At 45.3% G+C, this 21,184-nt stretch overlaps 1 protein-coding gene and 1 pseudogene across 3 annotated transcripts in view; one reads left to right on the top strand and one right to left on the bottom strand.

Annotated features, from left to right (window-relative positions):
* The window catches only part of LOC100595221, a 77,621-nt pseudogene extending 73,853 nt beyond the window's left edge, over positions 1 to 3,768 (top strand).
* LOC100589116 (plexin-A1) overlaps positions 1 to 21,184 on the bottom strand; it is a 334,429-nt gene that overhangs the window by 268,454 nt on the left and 44,791 nt on the right. The gene's annotated exons all lie outside the window — the stretch shown is intronic.

Raw genomic sequence — 21,184 nt, 5'->3', positions numbered from 1 at the left:
TCAGCATACAAAAGCAACATATAAAAATCAGTAGCATTAATATACACCAACAACATCCACGCCAAGAGCCAAATCAAGAGCACAATCCCATTCACGATAGCCACAAAAAGAATAAAATACCTTGGAATACACGTAACCAAGGAGGTAAAAAATATCTACAATGAGAATTACAAAACAAAACAAAACATGGCTCAAAGAAATCAGAGATGACACAAACAAATGGAAAAACACTCTATGCTCACGGATAAAAAAAACTAGTATCATTAAAATGGCCATACTGCCCAAAGCAATTTACAGATTCAATGCTATTCCTATCAAATTACCAATGATATTTTCACAGAATTAGGAAAAACTATTTTAAAATTCATATTGAATTCATATTCAAAAAAGAGCCCGGGCCAGGTGTGGTGGCTCATGCCTGTAATCTCAGCACTTTGGGAGGCCAAGCTGGGCAGATCACTGGAGGTCAGGAGTTCAAGACTAGCCTGGCCAACATGGCAAAACCCCATCTCTACTAAAAGTACAAAAAAAATTAGCTAGGAGTGGTGGCACAGGTCTGTAATCCCAGCTACTTGGGAGACTGAGGCAGGAGAATCGTTTGAACTGGGAGGCAGAGATTGCAGTGAGCCAAGATCGCACCATTGCACTCCAGCGTGGGCAACAGAGTGAGACTCCGTCTCAAAAAAAAAAAAGAAAAAAAGAGCCCAAATAGCCAAGGCAATCCTAAGCAAAAAGAACAAAGCGGGAGACATCATGTTACCCAACTTCAAACTATACTACAGGGCTACAGTAAACAAAACGGCAGAGTATTGGTACAAAAACAGACACACAGACCAATGGAACAGAATAGAGAACCCAGAGGTAATGCCACATACCTAAGAATCATCTAATCTTTGACAAAACCAGCAATGAGGAAAAGACTCCCTATTCAATAAATGGTGCTGTGATAACTGGCTAGCTATATGCAGAAGAGTGATACTGAACCCCTACCTTACAATACATACAAAATCAACTCAAGATGGATTAAATATTTAAATGTAAAACCTAGAACTATAAAACACTGGAAGATACCATTCTGAACATAAGACCTGGCAAATATTTCACAACAAAGACACCAAAAGCAATTGCAACAAAAACAAAAATTGGCAAATGGGATCTAATTAAACTAAAGAACTTCTGCAGAGCAAATGAAACTATCAACAGAGTAAATATGCAACCTACAAAATGGGAGAAAATATTTGCAAACTATACATCTGACAGAGATCTAACACCTAGAATCTATAAGAAACTTAAGCAAATTAATAAGCAAAAAAAAAAAAAAAAACCCATTAAGAAGTGGGCAAAGGACATACATGCAGCCAATGAGCATATGAAAAAATGGTCAACATCACTAAGCATTAGAGAAATGCAAATCAAAATCAAAATGAGATACCATCTTACACCAGTCAGAATATTATTAAAAAGTCAAAAAATAATAGATGTTGGCGAGGTTGTGGAGAAAAGGGAATGCTTATAGACACTGCTGTGGGAATGTAAATTACTTCAGCCTCTGTGGAAAACAATGTGGTGAGATTCCCCAAAGAACTTAAAATTGAACTATCATTCAATCCAGCAATCTCATTAGTGGGTATATACCCACAGGAATATAAATTGTTCTGCCATAAAGACACACGCACACATATTGTATTAGTCCGTTCTTGCACTGCTGTAAAGAAATACCTGAGACTGGGTAGTTTATAAAGAAAAATGGTTTAACTGGCTCGCAGTTCTGCTGCACAGGATGAATAGGTACACAAGAAGAACAAGTTCTTCCTGTGCATGGCTGTACAGGAAGCATAGTGGCTTCTGCTTCTGCAGAGACCTCAGGAAGTTTCCAATCACAGTGTAAGGCAAAGAGGGAACAGCTGTCTTACAGGGCAGAAGCAGGAGCGAGAGAGAGAGGTTAGGGGAGGTGCTACACACTTTTAAATAAAGAGATCTCACAAGAACTCACTCACTATCACACAAACAGCACTAAGGGGATGGTGCTAAACCATGCATGAGAAATCTACCCCCACGATCCAATCACTGCCCACTAGGCCCCACCTCCAACACTGGGGATTAGAATTCGACATGAGATTTGGGTGGGGACACAGACCCAAACCATATCACATATGTTCACTGCAGCACTACTCACAATAGGAAAGATATGGCATCAACCTAAATACTCATCAATGGTACACTGGATAAACAAAATGTGGTGCATGTACACCATGGAATGCTATGCAGACATAAAAAAGAATGAGATCATGTCCTTTGTGGCAACATAGATGGAGTTGGAGGCCATTATCCTAAGCAAACTAACACAGGAACAGTAAACCAAAGGCTGCATGTTCTCACAAGTGGGAGCTAAACAATGAAAACACTTGGATACTAGGAGGGGAACAACAGACACTGGGGCCTACTTGAGGGTGGAAGGTAGGAAGATGGAGAGAATCAGAAAAAATATCCTTTGGGTATTAGGCTAATTATCTGGATGATGAAATTATTAGTACACCAAACCCCTGTGACATGCAGTTTACCTATATAATAAACCTTCGCAAGCACCCCTGAACCTAAATGTTGAAAATAAATAAATAGAAATAAAAAATAGAAAATGCTTTGGGTAAGCTAACAACACACAGATGCCTGGTGGGAAAATCATGGTCTGGACAGAAAAGAGAGCACCTAACAAGCATGGGAGGAAAAGTCAGGAAAGATTCTTTGGAAATCTAGGAATGAGAAAGGGCAGCTGGGACATGGTGACACCAAGAGAGTAGAAGCCCCCAGACTCATCAAGGGTCTCGGCCACGAAGTGATCATGTCTGCGGCATGTGGGCAGAACTACACCTTGGCCTTGATGGAAACGGGCTCCGTGTTTGCGTTTGGGGAGAACAAGATGGGGCAGATGGACCTTGGCAACCTGATAGACACTATCCCCAGCCCCGCATAGATAATGTACAATGGCCAGCCAATTACTAAAATGGCCTGTGGGGCTGAATTCAGCATAATGGACTGCAAAGGAAAACTCTATTCCTTTGGGTGCCATGAATATGGTCAGCTGGGACACAACTCGAATGGGAAGTTCATCGCCCGGGCACAGTGGATAGAGTACAACTACAGACTAGTTCCCCAGTGAGTGGCCATCTTCATCGAGGCAGATCCTGCCTGTACCAAATGTAGCTGTGTGAGACGTAGCCTGTGGCGCTAACCACACACTGGTCCTGGACCCCCAGAAGTGAGTCTTCTGGGGCTTCGGTGGCTATGGCCGGCTGGGCCACACAGAGCAGAAGGATGAGATGGTCCCCCACCTGGTGAAGCTGTTTGACTTCCCTGGGCATGGGGCATCCCAGATCTATGCCAGTTACACCTGCTCCTTTGTCATCAGTGAAGTGGGTGGTCTGTTTTTCTGGGGGGCCACCAACACCTCCTGTGAATCTACCACATACCCGAAAGCAGTGCACGACCTCTGTGGCTGGAGAATCCGGAGCCTGGCTTGTGGGAAGAGGACCATCATTGTGGCCACCAACGAGAGAGCACCATCAGGTGGGGCCCATCACTGACCTTCAGGGAACTGGGCTATGGGACCACAAGCCCAAGTTTTCCACTGCAGCCCAGGAGGTGAAGACTCTGGATGGCATTTTCTCAGAGAAGGTCACCATGGGCTACTCACACTCTTTGGTGACAGCAAAAGACAAAAGTGAGACCATGAAACAGAAGATCAAGAAACTGCCAGAATACAACTGCTGAACCCTTTGATGCTCCCAGAGACTTCTTCAGCTCTACACCTCTTGTGGCAGCTGTCATTTCCATGTGCACTGGGATGGGAAGTCAAACGAGGTATTTAAAAAAGCAAAAGCTGACTGAAGGTGCATTTTTGTTTAGACTCCATAAGATTCCATTTTACAAGTGATCCAATATTTACCTTTTTTTCTGTATGCTTTCCAAAGTATGTTTTTTTTCCCCTTAATGTCGAATTAAAATACTTGCTGATAGTTGACTTACCATTCCTACAAGAGGCAGAAACTTTCAGCAATCTAGGTTTTTTAAGTTTTTTCTTTCTTCCTCTCCTGAATACACTCCCCAAAAGACCCCTTTCCAGTTATAATTAGCATTGTGATCCAAGCGGATGCTACACAGAAGAGGAATCGCCATTTAATCAGAAAAAATGTCCCTTACAGGAACCAGCAGCAGCCAGGCAAAGTCACCGGCCTGCCTCCATCCAAAATCATGCTCGCGTGCTTCGGAAGCATCCGGGTCCCCCTTTCCTGCTTTTTCTTGCAGATTGGCCTAAGCTGGTGTTGGTTCTATTTCTCCCCTTGGCTGCCTATAATCTGCTGTGTCCCCCTGGAGGGGGATTGGGAGTCTGTATTTAGCCATTTATATCTACTTGAGCTGTTAAAGAAGTCCAAATGAAAATCAGGTGATGGTGGAACCCTGGGGACTTGGGGGTGGGGCAGAGGTGGTTCCCTGTGGAGCCAGGGCTGAGCCTTGTCACATGCACTCACCAATTAGAGATTGATCAGCCAGCAGTCAAGTGCATTCTCCAGTCCTTGCAAGAAGGATCAGCCCTTTCTGTACCAGCCTTGATCGCCTTGTGCTTTGGTCTCCTTTTCTCCCCTACCTGGATCCTGCCTCGCACGGGCCGTCCTGTTACTGAGACTCGGGGTACTGTTCTGCTGACCCAGCTCTCTTTAGTCACGTTTGCTTGGCTCTGGTACCAAATATTTGAGGTTACCAAAGAATGTCCTTCCTTGCCTGTCAGCACGGATGCTGTGACTGCCACCAGCGTCCCCGTCAAGTGCCTGTGCCCGAGCTCGCTGTGCTGAGTGAGTTATGAGGTACCTTTCCTGGAACCCTCCTCTTGCCTGGACCCAAGAGAGGCGACAGCTCTGGCTGGGGCTCTTGGTTTCCAGAGGGTCTGGACTGGTTTGGGTACTTTAAAATAGATATTTAATTCAGTGGTGCTTATGGGGGAGATGAGAATAGAACTTAAATGTGAGAACTGGGTGGATGGGAAAGTTAAATATTGGTCTCTTCAAGTTTTTTTGTTGTTGTTGTTTTTTGCATTTGCTATTGTTACCACATGTCACTGTCTCCATGTTAAAATGCCAAAAATGATCTAGTTGTTGTTGCTTTTTTCCCTATTTTCCACCCCAGTCACTCCTTACTGTGACTCCTGCCCTTGGAGGGCACGTAGCAATGTCTGTCCTGCCAGTCCCAAGGCCCTGTGGGAGGAGACTGGCCTGCACCTCTCTAAGACTTAGTCTTAGAGATGCCACGTGCATCTCTTGTTCTGTGTTCAATCAGTAGTCCAGGGGAGAAGCTTCTGCCACTTCAGAGCTTTGCTAAACTAATCTAATTTGTCCATATCACCCCAAAACCACCATCTCTAACTCAAGCTTCCATGCGACAGCCTGATCCGTTTCCCTGGACAGGTCTCTTTCCTGGAACGCAGCCCAGGCACCTGTGCTCCTGGAATCCTTGAGGTCTCTCCTTTGAGTCGTGGTCACCGAGAGGGTTGAGGATGCAGCACCTGAGGTCCCAGCCTTTGCAGGAGACGCCCTGGGTGGAGCTGGACTTAGATCTTCCGGCGGCCTCACGTAAACCTGGCAGCCAGCCTCTTCTAGAACCCTAGCCAGGGACTGGAGCAGGAAAGGGGCCTTTGAAGTGACGACTGCCTTGTCCCGCACCTCCCTTTGGCTTAGATTGAAAAATGAACTTCCTAATGGGTTAAATCCTTTAAAACAAGGAATTGGGGGGAAGGGCGTCGTGTATTCCTAGAGAAATGTACACAGTTGCCCAGCTGGGAACATGCTTGGTGCTGACCCCGCGGGTATCTGACTGGTCTTCCAGCTCAGGAAAAAGAATTTGAAAGAGGATTAGCATGAAGGGGAATCAAAGAGAAGGTTGTGATTTGGTTGAAGGTGCCTGGTTTAGTGCTATAATTATATTATTTTATACATACATATATATGTATGTATATATATGTGTGTGTATTTCTTGGAGTAAACATTTTAAATAAACAACATAATTGTCTAAAAAACAAAAAAATTATAAATCTATATTACTGGGACACAAGGTATAAAAATATAATTTGTGACGATAACATAAATAGGGGAGCAGAGCTATATAGGAGCAGAGTTAGTTGTTTTTAGCTTTATTCACTGTGGTAAAATATACATAAAATATGCCATTTTTAACCATTGTAAAGCACACAATTTCAGCATTATGTACATCCAAAATGCTGAGTAACTATCACCACTATCTATTTCCAAAACTTTTGCATCATCCCACACAAAAGCTCTTTACTGGTTAAACCATAATTCCTCATCCTCCTCTCCCATAGACTCTGGTAACTTCTATTCTACTTTCTGTCTCCATGAATTGGCAGAGATTTTAAGTTAAACTGATATTAATTCCACTGGATTGTTAGAAATTTTGGATGTTAACTGTAATCCCCATTGTAAACACAAAGAAAGTATCTGAAGAATATACGCTAAAGAAATGAGGCTGAGTGTGGTAGTTCATGCTTGTAAGCCCAGCACTTTGGGAGGCCAAGGCAAGAGGATCACTTGAGGCCAGGAGTTCAAGACTAGCCTGGACAACATAACAAGACCCCATCTTTAAAAAAATACAAATAAATAAACAAACAAAAACAATAGTTGGGCATGGTGGCAAACACCTGTAGGCCTAGGTACTTAGGAGGCTGAGGCAGGCTTGTGTGAGCCCAGAAGTTTGAGATTACAGTGAGCTATGATCACGCCACTGTACTGCAGCCTGGACAACAGAGCACAACCTTGTTGAAAGTGGAGGGGGAGGGAGAAGAGGGGAAAAAAATGGGAGAAGAGGGAAAGGGAGGGGAGGGGAAGGAAAGGAAGGAGAGGGAAAAAGGAAAGGAAAAGGGAAAAGAAAAAGGAGAAAGACGAAAGGGGAAAGGAAGAAGGAGAAAGGAAAGGAAAGGAAGAAAGCAGAAGGGAATCAAATCAGTTAACTACATTAGAAAAATCAACTACATACAAAAGAAGGCAGAAATGGAAGGACTGAGGGACAATAAAAGCTATACAAATAGCAAAAATGGCAAAAGTCCTTCGTTCTCAATAATTACTTTAAATGTAAATGTATTAAACACTCCAATCAAAAGGCAGAGATTGGCAGAATGGATACATAAGCTGTCTACAGGAAAATTACATTAGATCCAAAGGCACATAGGTTGGAACTGAAAGTATGCAAAATAACTAAAAGAGCTGGGTGGCTACAATAATATGCGAAATAAAGTAGACTTTAAGTAGAAAATAGTCACAAGAAACAAAAAAGGATACACATTAATAAAAGGGTCAATTCATCAAGAAGTTATATCAAGTATAAATATACATGCACTGAAAAACAGAGCTCCAAAGTATAGGAAGCAAACATTCATAAAATAAAAGGGACAAATAGTTCTAAGATAACGGTTCAAGATTTCAATACCCTGTTCTCAATAATAAACAGAACAATTTGACAGCAGATTAATAAGAAAACAGAGGACTTGAACAATACTATAAACTAATGAGACTTAATAGACATATGTAGAACACTCCACATAGACCATATATTGGGCACAAAACAAGCTTCAACAAATTTAGAAGACAGACATCATAAGAAGTATCTTCTCCAGCCACAATGGCATGAAGATAGAAATCAATGAGGAAGAAAACTGAAAAATTCACAAATATTGTGGAAATTACATACTTAACAACCAATTTATCAAAGAAGAAAACAGACAAGGAAATTAGGATATAACTTGAAATGGATGAAAACAAAAACACAACATACCAAAACTTATGGGATAGAGGGAAAGCAGTGCTCAAGGGGAAATTTATAGCATACATCTTTACATTACAAGAAAGATCTCAAACTAATAACCTAGGTTTATACCTTAAAGAACTAGAAAAACAGTAAACTAAACCCAAACTGGCAAAAGGAAGGAAATAATAAAGATTATTAGAGTGGAGATAAATGAAGCAGAGAATAGAAAAACAAAAGATAATCAATGAAGTCAAAATTGGTTCTTTTAAAAGATCAACAAAATTGACAAGCCTTTAGCAAGACTGACAAAGAAAAAAGATAGCAAATACAAATACCTAAAATAAGAAATAAAAATAGGGACATTACTAATGACTCTACAGAAATAAAAAGGACATAAGGAGAATTATAAACAAATATATGCCAACAAATTGGATAACCTGGATGAAAAGGACTAATTCTTAGAAACACACAAATTACCTAAACTGACTCAAGAATAAATAGAACATTTCAAAAGACTTTAACAAGAGTAATCAAAGTCAGTAATCAAAAACCTCCCAACAAGGAAAAGTCCAGAACCAGATGGCTTCAGTGGTGAATTCTACCAAACATTTAAAGAAGAATTGACAGGACTGGGTACAGTGGCTCACACTTGTAATCCCAGCACTTTAGGAGGCCAAGGCAGGAGGATCACTTGAGCCAACAGTTTGAGACCAGACTGGTCAACATAGCAAGACCCTGTCCCTATTAAAAATAAAAAAATTAGCCAGGCATGGTGGTGCATGCCTATAGTCCCAGATACTTGAGAAACTGAGGAAGGAGGACTGCTTGAGCCCAGCCATTGGAGGCTGGAGTGAGCTACGATGTGCAGAATGTGAGCTTAATTGGAAATAGATAACTACATTCTTTACAGATGTAATTAGTTAAAATGAAGTTATACTGTATTATGGTGGGCCCTAAATGTCATATAATTGGTGTCCTTTGAAGAAGAGGAAAATTTGGGCACAGCGACAGACACAAAGGGAAGAATGCCATGTGAAGATGGAGACAGAGACAAAGATGTGGAGAAGCTGAACCTCTCATCTCCAAGATGTGGAGAAACTGGTAAGAATGTAAAATGGTGCAGCTGCTACAGAAAACAGGCAGTTCCTAAAAATATTAAAAACAAAATTAATCCATGATCCAACAATTTTACTTACGGGGCTGTGTGTGTATATATATTGGCAAGGCACAGTGGCTCATGCCTATAATCCTAATGCTTTGGGAGGCCAAGGCAGGAGGATTGCTTGCCAGGAGGTCGAGACCAGCCTGGGCAACACAGCAAGATCCTCTCTCTACAAATTTGTTTCTTATTAGGTGGGCATGGTGCTGCACATCTGTAGTCCTAGCTACTCAGGAGGCTGAGGCAGGAGGATCACTTGAGCACAGGAGTTTGAGGTTACAGTGAGCTATGATTGTGCCACTGCACTCCAGCCTGGGTGAGAGGGCAAGACCTGCCTCCAAATGAGAAAAAAAAAAAGAACTGAAAGCAGGGTCTTGAAGAGATATTTGCACTCTCTTGTTCACAGCAGCATTACTCACAATAGCCAAAAGGTAGAAACAACTCAAGTGTCCATCAACAGATGAATAAATGTGGTCTATCCATACAATGGACTATTGTTTAGCTTTAAAAAGGAAAGAAATTCCGACACATGCTATAACACGGATAAACCTTGAAGGCATTATGTTAAGTGAAATAAGCCAGTTACAAAAGGACAAATGCTGTTATGATTCCACTTATACAAGGTCCCTAGAGTAGTGAAATTCATAGAGACAGAGTAGAATGGAGTAGTTGACAGGACCGAAGATATGGGAAAGGGGGAATTTTTGTTTGATGGGTACAGTTTGAGTTTGCAATGATGAAAAAGTTTTGGAAAAAGAGAGTGGTGATGGTTGCACAACATTGTGACTATAATTAAAGCCAATGAATTGTATACTTAAAAATGACTTAAATGGCAAATTTTATTTTATATATATTTTACCACAATAGAAGAACTGAAAAAACAAATCAAGAATCATCAATGGGCAGAAAATTATTGGATGAAATGCTGGAAACAGGATATCCCACATACTTGCAAAGCATCACCCCACAGATTACTTGCTAATTTCAAAAAGGAACAGGTACCTGATATAGTTTGGGTATTTGTCCCCACCCAAATCTCATGTTGAAATGTAATCCCCAGTGTTGGACATGGGGCCTGATGGGAGATGTTTGGGTCATGGGGCAGATCCTTCATGGCATGGTGCTGTCCTCACTATAGTGAGCAAGTTTTCACCAGATCTAGTTGTTTAAGTGTGTGGCACCTCCCCAGCCCTTGGCTCCTGTTCTCACCATGTGAGATGCCTGCTCCCCCTTTGCCTTCCCACCATGAGTAAAAGCTCCCTGAGGCCTCTCCAAAAGCGAGCAGATGCTAGTGCCATGCTTCCTGTACAGCCTTCAGAACCCTGAGCCAATGAAACCTCTTCTTTATAAATTACCCAGCCTCAGGTATTTCTTCACAGTAATGCAAGAACAGACTAAGAGTACCTTTACCATGGCAAAATGTGGTATAAAACACCTTAACCAAGTAATCAAATTTAATGGTGCCAAGAGTGAGAGGAGCTGCCATCATGTATCTCCTGATGTAATACAGTGAGGAGAGCACAAAAGCACCCAGTAGCGCCTATTTGACCAAAACATTTAACCTGAACCTCATCATGAGGAAAAAATCAGAGAAATCCAAGTGGTTTTTTAGAGACAGTCTAGCTGGGATCTTCAACATCTATGTCATAAAAGACTAAATAAGGCCTGGGAAAACTCTTCTACTAGATTAAAGCACACAAGAGACACAGCAACTATAAGAAATGCATGTCCTTGACTGAATCTTGGAATTTCAAAAGACCGCTACAAAAGACTTGATTGGGACGAGGTAAACTGAATGTGGCCTATATATGAGGTAGAAAGTACAATCATCTTATTGTGGTGAGAAAGGAGAATGTTCTTGTTCTTAAGGAGATGAGATGCATATTCAAGTATTTATGGATGAAATTACAATATCTCCAAGTAACTCTTACATGACTCAATAACAATACAGGTAGAGTGAGGCCTGGAGAACACTCTGGCTTTGGAAGGCAGAAAAGCATCTGAGTGAATCATTTCAGAAGGGTAGTAGGGCTAACCACTGGATTACAAGAACACCACAAATGAACAGGCAATGAGAGATGAGAGCTGCTGGTAGAAGGTGGCAGGGCTGCAGGAGGCCACAGGGCTGGACTGGCGAGAACAGGCAGAGCTGACCATGCTGGTGAGCTGACAGCAAGAGGTAGCGAAGAGTGAGAAAGCACACAGGGCCCACAGATGCGATCCAAAGCAGAGCACAAAAAGTGAAGACTTATTCCAGGAAGGGTACTGACCGTTTATTCTTTATTGAACATCGGTCAAAAGGAAAGGAGCTTCTATTACAACATAAGTAACGCAGGGTGGACAGAAAGGGTGGCTTTCTAAAAGAACACATTCTGGAGGTAATGAGAGAGGAGGACACAGGGCGGTCTCAGACCCATCCCTCCTACAAGTGACCCCTGGCAAAGGAAAGTCTTACTGGCTCCATTCGTCCTCCTCCTACAGTTCAAAGACTGCAAACATCTCCTTGCTCACCTACAAACTTGAGAGTGGCTTGAGAATTAAAGCCAATTGCTAAAAATGGGACAGCAAAGAACTGGCTTAATAGACACAAAACCCATTATCTTAAGTTAAAAGAACAAAAGTCAACTGCTTAGTGCGATCCCACATGCATCCCATGAAATCACTTTTACCAAAACATCCATTTTCCCAACTCTTCTTCACAAGAAGAAAGCAATCATCCTCTACTGTGTCTACCTTCAGATTGAATGAATGGCCAAAAAGACACAGTGTAACATGCTTTGATTTGCTGTGAGAAATGAGATGTAGTTCAACACCACTGTGATTTGTAATGCCATTTACATAATTAAACATACAGACAAGTGGCATGAGGAGGTGGATATGGTTAATGGAGTTGCAGAAGAGCTAAAAATAGCAGACACAGCTACAGGCTGGAAGGGACGCTGGGGGCGGCACCTGCTGATGGGCGCTGATGGCCACAGAAAGATTGTCAATACACCAGAAGCATCTTCTCTATTTAGCTGGGGCCTTTTAATCAAGATTTCAAAGCTCCCCACAGACATGGAGCAGCTGGTAGTGGCCTGTTTCACAGATGCAAACTGAAAGTTATCATCGGGCCACAGAGAGCTTGCCGAAGAGTTCATCTGGTCCCAAATTCCAGCTCAAAAACTTACCAAAAACCTGCCTTCCACCAAGACCTGAGAGTGGGTTCATCCAAATCAGTTTATAATCTGGTAGGGCACTGGGCCACGTTGAGCTTTCAGATTTGTTTTGTTTATACCATACCAGTTTCTTCTTTTTCTTCCTCCTTCTCCTTCTTCTTTTTTAAAGTCTGAATTAGTTGCTGACACCCAAAAATTCACATAGATACCCCTGTCGGCAGCTGGGCACCCCTGGGCTCATACTCCCAGAGCTCTGCAGTGCTCAGGTGCTCACCAATCCCTGCTGTGTTTTCTTACAATTTCTTACTCGTTTCTGTGGCCTACTTGTCCAGAAGGTATTAAGTTTGTTTAACACCAGTTTTCTTAAAACTGGCTTACATTTCTAACCTGTACCATCTCATGGTACCTACCTCAAGATATCTATGCACTAAGCAAAAGTGGTATGTCCTATTCTTCAATCTTTGCAAAATGCCTCCTGGCACTAGTTTGAGCTTGCTGAAGAAGTCTGTGTTCACTTTCTCTACTTTCCCAATGATCTATACACCATAAACAAATCCCTTTACTTTTAAAGTTGTCTTTCCAGGGCAACATTTTCCCTCTTCCTTTTGAGCCCCCCTGCTCCATCACCACCTCATCACTGCTTTAGTGTTATTAAGGATTTTTCCCTAGACTTCTTCCAGATAGGTTGACAAAGTCCCCAAATACAGGGTCAGTTTCCCTTACCTGAAATGCATGGGACTAAAGTGTTTCAGACTTTGAATTTTTTGTGATTTTTGAATATTTGCACTATACTTACGTTGAACATCCCGTATCTGAAAACCCAAAGTCCAAAATGCTGCAATGAGCATTTCCTTTGAGTGTCATGTCAGCACTTGCAAAGTGTTGAATTTGGGAGCATTCTAGATTGCAGATTTTTAGATTTGGGAGGCTCAACCTATACAACCTGCGATTTTATCAAGAAAAACAAATATGTGTGTGATTGTTCAGGCTTTCTTCCCTATGCTAAAAAAGAAAGGAGGAAGAGGTAGAAATCTGTAATACCACCAGTTAATTTACAAGTGCACAAGGATACAGGTGAAAACAAACATACATGACGTGATTCTTGCCTTAATTAACAAGACACAAATGGATAACCAGACTAAGGTTAACCACTCATACTTACCACTGACCTATTATCTATTTGTTTACTATCTCTCCATCCTTACATTCCGTACAACTAGTACGCAAGCGCTAAAGGGTAAGAGCTTTGTTCTGTTCTGCTGTATCCCCAGTGCCTGGAACAGAGCATGGTGCACAGAATCTTCAATAATACCTGTTGAATGAATAGGTAAATGAATGATTTCCCATTTAGTCCTCATGCCTTGTAAGGCTGCTTGATACTACAACTGAGGAAACTGCGGCCACAGAGTGTTGATAATTTGCTCAAGGTTATCCAGGACCACCAGCCTATGGTGTGGGTATGACAGAGTAGGGAGACCCAGATTTATTAAGGGAGGCAATCCTGAAAAACACTGGTGAGCTACACATTCCACTCCCCTCTGCCTTACAGCATATGGCATGTACATCAGAATGGAAAAAGCTCTCCACGGTCCAGCTGGGGTGAGAAACAAGTGGACACCCTCCCTTCAGGAGGCCAGGCTCTCCAGCAGCCTGTGGCTCCCCAGGCAGCTCTATTGGAGACAAAGGAGAAGCGTTTTAATAATGTTCGTCTTTCTCCTTTGACAAAAACTATTGATTCTCAATAGTGGGTGTATTTAACAGAATCACCCAAGAGGCTTCTGCAATCTCTATTTCCTCTCTCTACCTTCCCCAGCCCCAGATTCTAAGCTATGCGTCCAAGGTAGGGGTGGGCAGAGGGGTTGGTGAAGAATCATGACCACAGTGGGAAACTCGGTCCTGCGTTCCAGCTGCAATGTCCCTCAGGCTCTCTAGCACCAGTACCTACAGACAGACCAGCTGCTGCAACAGGGATTCTCTCCGAGCCCTGCACAGACCCACTGCACGGCCCTGGACAGTTTACTAACCTCCCAGAGCCTCACAGTCATCTGCAAAAAGGGGCAACACTGCCCCTACCTAAAGGGGCACTGTGAGAATCAAATGAGAAAACCTACGCAAAGCACCTGATCCAGGACCAGGCATAAGGAATGGCTGTGTCTACACACACACACACGCACGCATGCACAGGTGTGCGCACACACACACACACATAGACAACAGTGCCACCAACACCTGGGTATTTCACAATAAGAAGGTACAAGCCATGACTTCATTCCCATCTCATAAATTTAATGACCACGAATTTTGATATATTGAGTTTATGAATAAAAGGGGAGCTACTGGTATCTTTTTTTAGACTAATGGAATGTTCTATTTTTTTAAGTCACACAAATATATCTGCATTTAATGAGACAGTTGTGCCTACCTGTCAGGCCTAAATAATCGGGCTGCCAAAAAGAGAGCTACAGTGACTGAAATACAGATATACTGCAGACTCTCTGGGGAGCCCGGTGAAACGACAGGATTTCAAGAAACAGTGTGGAAGACACTTCCTCATACCTGCTGTGCTGCAGAGCCTCAGAGACGACCCTCCAGCCAGGAATGTTACCCAGGGCCCCAAGACACATGCCCAGGGACTTGCAGACGTGGGCATTCGCTCGGGTTCTTGGACAGGCCTCACCCTGGGCCTCGGGCTTCCCTATACGGTGACAGGGCTGAGCTAGATGGACACAGAAACCTCAAAAACCCATTCCCAGCTGTTGATCCCTCCTGGTACCTCCCGACTGAAGACAGAGCTGCTGCCTGCCATCCAGGACAGGTCCTGAGGAGAGTTCTCAGCTCTGATTTCTTTGAACCCTTCTCCCTCCTCACGTTCTTGTCTGGCACTGCTTATGCCCAATCCACTTTCCTCTGCCCTTGCTAGAGCCAGAATACAGCTGGCCTCCTCTTTTCCAGGCCATTGTTCTTCAGGTATTCGAGGAGCTTGGATTCTCTCCACACTCCCCACTTCATCAGGATTTTAGAATATGACAACTCATTGCCCCCAATGGGAAGATGCCAGACCCAGGAGACAGGCAGCAGCCGCACTCCCTCCTTGCAGCCACTGCCCTTCCTGCCCATCAGCTTATTAGCCTGGAGACGTTCTGAGAGACGGCCTCCAAAAGCCAAAGCACCAAAGGTGCCTACCATTTCATCTCCAGGGCTCCTAAACAGGTCCTGCTAGAAAAGGTGGCAAGTGGATTCGATGGGGACTAAAAACAAAATTCATCTGGAGGGACGTGATCCCTAAGGAGAGAGACATCAGGGTTCCTAGCAGCAGTTACACTGGCAAAAATCAATCTCCCCTGAAAACCAATTAGGAGGAGCACACAGGATTTTCACTTCGGAAGCTGAGCCATTAGACGCAGCTTGCTTTGGAGAGGAAAAGAAAGAATGTTCCTGGACATGCTCGCCTCCTTACCCCAGCTTGCTCCTCTGCCAACAGCTGGTAACTTAGAAAGAGCTCAGCCACAACGGATGCCAGTGGGTGTCCTGGCACAGATGTCCACAGGGAGATTTGCATGATCCCAAAGGGCTGGGTACAGGGCTTAGGGGCTGAAGGGCAGCATGTGTGACAGAGCCCGCTGCTGGCACCATCTCTTGGAAGGAATGATTGCTTTCTAGGACCTATGGCAGGTGAAGCACTGAGCTAGGCACTCTGAAGATGTTTACACTCAATCCTTCCAACAACCCTGTGAAGTCAATATTGCTGTCCCTGTATTACAGATGGGGAAAGTGATGCCCAGAGACACTTAACCAAGGCCACGCAACTTGTTTCAGTAACACAGATGAGATTCTTTTAACCTTTTCTACTACCTGCTACTTCCTCTCAAGGCAGTTCAGACTGTGATCCAAAGAACTACAGCTCTAACTGCTATGACTATCCTATGGACTAATGTGGACAAAACAGAGATTACAGATCAGGGTAACAGGGATGTCAATGCTGCTGGGACTCTAAGGAAGCATGTGAATAATTCTAACAGGATCCCCCGCCTCCACATGGAATTTATACACCATCTTCCCAATAAACACTCAAGCCTAGCAATCCCTTTCCTCTCCACCTGTCTCAGGAAAAGCTGGTACTGCTGAGCTTCTCCAGGCCGCGTGCTGGTACCTCTCAGGTAGTACTACTTCCAGCAAGGCTCGGCATGTGCCCACCACAGCCCTTGGTGCCCACTGCCACCCAGACTCATGCTGGAGCACTGCAGCCCACAGAGCAGGAAGAACCAAACCCATGGGCCCTCTCTTCACCCACTGCTGCAGAAAGGCAGCCCATGAAACTCTGGGCAATGCGCCTGTACACCAGACAGAGAGAGAGGGGCAAGGGAAGATGAAGAGAAGCAAGAAGAGAGGCAGGACACTGATCTTTATCTGGGAAGAGAATGCTAGCCAAGGTCCCAATAAGGTTGAGACAAACTCTCTGCTGATGCCACTTCTACAGAGGCCCCATCCGATGTTTACAGAGAACTCCACCCCAAGGCCGGTCTACAAGCTGGAGCTATGGCAGGCATGCAGGCGGGCTGCAGCACGCTCCCGGAATGTCTTTGGAATGATCTGCACCCAGCTACGAGTGCCTCAGTGCCCCTCCTCCTCAGCCTCCAGGTGGGCAAAAGGACGGCACAGCTCCTGCTGACGAACCTTGACTTCTTCACAGAAACAAGCAAGCATGACCATATCCAGATGCCAACTTGAGGTTCCTTCATTAAATGGCTGCTTGCCATGGGAAGTCCAAGCCACTGCTGTTAGCTGTTTGCTCCATGTCTCTTCCCTGGACCCTGAAAAAATCCCCTTGGCTGCCAAAATCATGTGACAGTCCATCCGCCCACAAGAAAGTCAGAATCTGCTTGTTTTGCAAAAAGCAGCCAAGGAAAAGGCGCTTGAAGGGTGCCCCCAGCTACCAAGAGAAGGACTAGTGCGAGGAATCCTATCCCCCGCCCCTCTGCCAGGTGGGGAAGCAGTCCACAGACACAGTTCTTAATTTGGCCTTAACCTCGGGTACCTGGCAATGACAAACAATGTGACTTACAAGGTCTAGGAACAAAGTAGCTGGGGTTGAGGAGTCAATGCCCCAGCCCAGCCCATCATAAAACCCCAATATTTCTCCTTCCTCATCTAATCCCAACTGCTCCTTCTCTACATTTTTCTGGATCCAAGCCAAGCCATAAGTAACTTTCTAGATGAGGAGGAGAACAAGGTGAGAGAAAAGCGGGGCCTTCCTCAGCAAGCCGCACTAAAGGGGCAGGAAGAACGGGATGCTAAGTCCCCACAGGGCAGTACAAACCTGGTCATCTGCACCTGCCCCCCAGGGCAGCCACAAAAAGGGAGGTCAGATAACACCAAAAAGCCAGGTCTCCCAACAAAAAGAGGCCAGGAGATGAAAGATCAGGCCTTGGGTAGAGGGTCTTTCAGCCTCCTCAGCTAGATTTAATCAGTCTCAAAGTTACCAGGTTACAGGCCCTCAGAGGATGACATCGGGGGAAGGGGCCTTCTCCCCACCGTGCCCAAGGCCTTCTTCCAGCACGCCTGTCCTTCCAGCCAACGAGTGGCCCAGGCCTGCCACCTAGTGGGCTCTGCTCACACACAACAGGAAGAGACCAGATCCCAGAAGAGGGACTGCTGTGACCAGAGTCCTGCCAACACTTCCAGGACTTCATTCACAAGGCACAGTGGGGTTCTCTCTGGCTGTGGCAACAACCAAAACTGTTGGAGAAAACTGTTTCCCGGGGACCAGTGACAAATGAAAAACAGGAAAGAGGGAGCTTCATTCTCAGAGCTTGGCCTTCTTCCCCACCTTTTCTAAGCCCAAACAGCTCCTGCACCCAGAGCCTGTCCCCAGTGAAGCACAGGAAATGCATGGGACAGGAATGCCAATTCCAAAATGCTAGTCCTAGAGTGCCCCTACTCACACACACAGGTTCTAAGCTCTGGCCTCATCCTAAGACTCTGGCCTAAAAGCTGTGATTTTTACACGGCCATTAGATGAGTGAATTTTACTATGCATGAGGCCGTGTCCCGGAGGTGGACAGGGTACAGGGCCTTGGAGGGGCATAACTGGTAAACCTCAAAGGGCAGTACAGGCACATTCCATGTGCTGTGCACCTGGTGCTGCTCTAAGCTTGTCCCTCATCTCAAGAAGTCTTACGACTATCCAAGGAGGAGGCAGGATCACCAGCAGGGACAACAGAGGATTCAGTGCCCTGCTCAGGGAGCACAACTGGGAAGCAGGATTTAACCCCAGGCAACCCGGCTCCTGAATTCACACCACGCTGCGGCAGCCTCCAATCCTAGTTGCTAGACATAACAAAAGAAGAATAAATAAAAAACTCACACTCTAAAACTCTAAAAACCCAGGTCTGCTCTGGCTAGAGGGCCCCAGCAAAGGAGCAGAATCTGGGCTACCCTAGGGGAGCAGACAAAAACCAAGTTAGGGCAATGCAGGTGCTATTTTTTTTTTTTTTTAATACAGGGTCTCACTCTGTCACCCAGGCTGGAGTGCAGTGACATGATCTCAGCTCACTGCAACCTCGACCTCCAAGGCTCAAGCAATTCTCGTGCCTCAGCTTCCCCAGTAGCTGGGACCACAGGTGTGCACCATCATGCCTGGCTAATTTTTGTATTTTTTGTAGAGACAGGGTTTTGCCATGTTGCCCAGGCTGGTCTCGAACTTCTGGCCTCAAGCAATCGGCCCACCTCTGCCTCCCAAAGTGCTGGAATTACCGGCATGAGCTACCACACACGGTGGCAAATTCTTATTAGTGAAAAAAAGAACTGCCTTCAAAGAAATGTGACCAGAGGCCCAGAGGAAAAAAAAAAAACAAAAAACAGTCCCCCAGAGGCCCAGCAAGGCCTGGACACGAAAGAAAAACATACATTCCTTTTCAGCCCTACCGGTGGTGACTCCAGGGAAAGCCAGAGGGCAAGAAAGATGAGAAGCCTTAGACCACCGTTCCTCTCTCTCCTACCCTTCCAGAGCCTCAAGAGGTCAAGATGTTGTGCTGGGGTCAGCACGGGGCACCAACTGCCCTTGCTCAGCTGTGCCTTCTTGTGCAGACAGCAAAGGCAGGGCCCATAGCCATGATGTCAGTCCCTGGAGGAATTTCATCGATTCCTCATTAGCATGGGAGAACTGCCTGCCCACCTGTTAGAAAGACTTTCCATTTATGGTGACAGATGGGGCAGCGTTAATGGGCTGGCTTTAACTGGGAAACAAGGAAGTTCAGGCTCATTGCAAAAGGAATTAGCATTAAAGCTAGGTGGGTCTGCTCATTTACAGGGAGGCTTGGGAGAAAGCTCTGGGAACTTGCCTCACATGCCAGGGGTGTCCAGGTGCTCAAGACTCAGGCCTAGAGGCAGCCATGCCCAACCAAGGCCTGCCCCTAGCACCAAAGGCCTTGCACCCTCTAGCACCAAAGGCCATGCTGGCTCGACCTCCATCTCAGTCCTTATCCTGAAGCAATTCCCAGGAGGGAGTCGCCAACTCTGGAGCACTTCTCTCCGATTCTGTCCGATCTGGTGGAAAACACTGTCCCTCTCTGAGGTCTGGCCAGGGCCATACTTTGGACAGCCAGCCAGCGGAAGAGCTGTGTGCTTTGCCATGGGAGACATCTTAACAGATCATCTTCCAAACAGAGACACGCACATCTGGGGTCTCAGTGGAAGCCCTGAGGTCAGCTGCCTGGAAGGCCAGATGAGCACTAGGAGAAAATAGTCAAAGACAACTCTGTGGGATATTCCCTGCTTGCTCCCCAGAAGCAATCCCCATGAATGTCTGGGCAGAATTGTGCCTTCTTGAGGACCCCTCCACTGCTAACTATGGAGAACTGAGCAGCTATCCCAATTGCGCAATGTTTTGTAAATGATTCAAGCCCAGGTATGGAGAGAAGACAGGTTCTGTACTGGACGTCCTCAGTTTGAGGTCCCTGAAGGCACCAGGAAAGGTGTGGCCAACCAGCATCTAGAGAACAGAGGTCCTGAACAGACGTTGGGCCAAGGTGGATGTGGGTGTTTTCAAGAGGTAATAAGGAGGCAACAAACAACAGTGGTGGATTTCCAATTGCCCCCCCATAGCCATTCTTTCCTCCTCCTTTGGTATGGAGCTTTGGCTGGGCATCCAGCTACACTGTCTACACATTTCCTAAACAACCTGTCACTAGCAGTGGTCCTGTGACTATCTTCTGGCCAACAGGATATGTCCAGAAATGATAGAGCCCAGTTCTGGTCTTGCCCATAAAAGAGCCAAACACGAATGCACTCACATGGCCCATGTCCCCTTCGCACCGGTCAGGAACTAGAGAGAAATGGAGCAACCACTTTGCACCCAAGGCTGCTGAGGCTGGCAGAGCGACCACCAGCCTTGGACTACCTTTAGACAGTTCCATGAAAGAGAAACATGTCTTTCTTATTTATGCTACTGTATCTGGGGGCCTCTCTGCTACAGCAGCTCAATCTAGACCACAACTGACAGAAGGACCCAGAGGTAGGGAGGCCAGAGAGGAGTCCAGGCATCTCCTTGTCAAAAAAGGGCATCTGGCTCAGGCCAGAAACCCAAGAGTCATTCTCAACACCTCCTTCTTCCTCACCCCACAGCCCCCATCCTCACCAAATGCATCATTTCTTTCTCCACATAATTCTTTCCCCAGACACTGTCACTGTTCTTTGTCTGGGTCACCATGATCTCTCTGAAGGGCTCTTGGGAATCCTGTTGATTCCCCTGCCTCTGCTCTTGCCCACTCTGCCATCTTCCCCAGAATCTCCATGAAAACCTTTCCCATGCTCCCTGCTGCTTCTCAAACCCAGTTTCCCGCCATGCCCGTGAGTCCCCGCCCACTGTTCACATCCTTCTTGCTGGAGGCTGCTTTCACTCACTGAGCTCTCCACCACCCAGGCCGGGGCACACTCCCCACAAACTGCAGAGCTCCCCCTCCTCACTCTGTCTCCTTCCCACTTACCCTCTAGGTCATGGCTCACATGTCCACTCCTCAGAGAAGCATTAGCTGACCTCAATCTAAATTAGGTCACCACTATC

The sequence above is a fragment of the Nomascus leucogenys genome, chromosome 21, assembly GCF_006542625.1.
Source record: "Nomascus leucogenys isolate Asia chromosome 21, Asia_NLE_v1, whole genome shotgun sequence".
NCBI lineage: Eukaryota > Metazoa > Chordata > Mammalia > Primates > Hylobatidae > Nomascus > Nomascus leucogenys.
Note: the sequence above shows the minus strand (reverse complement) of the source record. Positions and strands in the feature narration are given on the sequence as shown.